This window comes from Triticum dicoccoides, chromosome 1B (assembly GCF_002162155.2).
Source record: "Triticum dicoccoides isolate Atlit2015 ecotype Zavitan chromosome 1B, WEW_v2.0, whole genome shotgun sequence".
NCBI classification, from domain to species: domain Eukaryota; kingdom Viridiplantae; phylum Streptophyta; class Magnoliopsida; order Poales; family Poaceae; genus Triticum; species Triticum dicoccoides.
The window spans coordinates 99,431,618-99,433,530 of record NC_041381.1 but is presented as its reverse complement, the minus strand read 5'-3'; positions in this window follow the sequence as shown (position 1 = coordinate 99,433,530).

The following is a 1,913-nucleotide window of genomic DNA, read 5'->3' as shown; positions in this document are numbered from 1 at the left end:
GGGGGTTAAAGGCGAAGGTGAAGGTGCCTAGTCGTTTTGTAGATTCGAAAATGGGGCAAATGATGATAGACGATCTGATTGACAACATCGTTGCCAGTGGCACGTACGATGATGATTTCCTCCGTAGAATTGTTCTGGTTCTTCTGGGCACGGTTCTTGCACCGCAGTCCACCAGAGAAGTTCCTAATGCTTACTACAAGTTAGTGCACGATGTGGAGGCCATCAAATCATATAATTGGAACGCATTTACTTTACGCGTTTGCGTGGAAGGCATCACAAAGACCTTGTCAGATCTTGAAAAATTTACTTGGCCGATCGGAAACCTTGCCCTCATACAGGTAAACCTTATGTTATATTTGTTTATTTGAAACTAAAGTTTGTGAAAAGAATTTGCTGATATACTTCATGTTTGTGCAATACATGTTTTGGGAGAAAGTGCAGCCACTGGATGAAGAGGCATTTGATCCACTAGCTCATGAGTATCCGTTGATGGTCAATTGGTCAGAAGATGAGGCTATGAAGCGTGACGCGTACGACACGGCATACGGCCGTGGTAATGGGACGGTAAGTTTTAATGGTTCCAACTGCATGCAATTATGTTGCTATTTATGTGTTGAGAAATTTATATTGATTTAATATGTAACAGATTGATGACGTGATAAGTGAGAAGTACAGACAGACATTAATTGCTCAGCAAGGAAGAAAGGCAGAGGAAGAATTAGAGCAGGAAGATGGAACAGATCGTGCCCAAAGAATGAAAGATAATAGAGACGAGGCTTCTTTCAGCAGGAATACTACATTAGATCAAGTGATGAAATGCATCAAAGATATGCAAAAAGAAATTAGACTGCTCCCTGAAAAATGTGCTGAGGTAAATACTGATGTGTATTTCAGTTTGCATGGGATTATTGATAATTTATGCATGTAATAAATAATTTCGATGTGTCATTGCAGATTGTAGTGCAGAAGCTAGAGAAGGAAGGTCTTGCCTTCAGGGGGTTTCGTGATGACATTGAGTTTGTGGAGCGTAGTGAAGCGTGGATGGGGAAGTATGGTCCATCAAAATATAAATCAAAATATTGGACAGATGTAAAATCAACTCCCGCAAAAGAAGACATGGACAACAGGGTGGATGCATCCTTCACCACCGGGAACGGGAAGAAATTGGCGCATGATAAAGGTGTGCATCACAACACACCTGGTACAGGAGATGAAGGCGACCCCTTCGTTATTTATGACAACGGTAATTCACCCGACCCATCTCTTGAGACGGTAGCCACGAATGGATTTCCACCTTTTACTTCAACCCCCAAGAATATGAATGAAGTGTCAGACGGGTCTAGCGCCGATAAATCTGAGGAGTTTAGTATGGATAGTCTGAACACCCGTATTAAAAATGCGATAGAAAGTGGCACTCAGAAGAGTGATGGGAAGGAGACTGATGAGAAGGAGAATGATGGGAAGGAGAATGATGGGAAGGAGAATGATGGGAAGGAGAATGATGGGAAACGCAAGAGGAAACAGTCAAAATATTGCCTTTCACCTTACCAGCAGAACGGTGGACGTAAACGTGCAAAGAAAAGTAAGTGCTAAGTAGATTATTGAAGCAACATACTTCTGTCCTTGCATGCACACTTTATTAACTCATTGTTTCTTACTATTTTAGATCTGTTTGGTATAAGAGCTGCTATGATTAATACTCATTACATTAATGAGGATCACATAGAGGCCGCAAAGATTTATATCCGGACACTGGCAGACTCGGAGAAGTTTCGCAGGAAAACTGTCGTGCACATGACGGGAATTGGTGGGGAAACATGTACACCTCATATGCTTGAAGCCATCATTTCGAAAAAATGGTTGCATGGCGGTGTAAGTATTAGCAATAAGTTATTAAGTTGGACATGTCATTT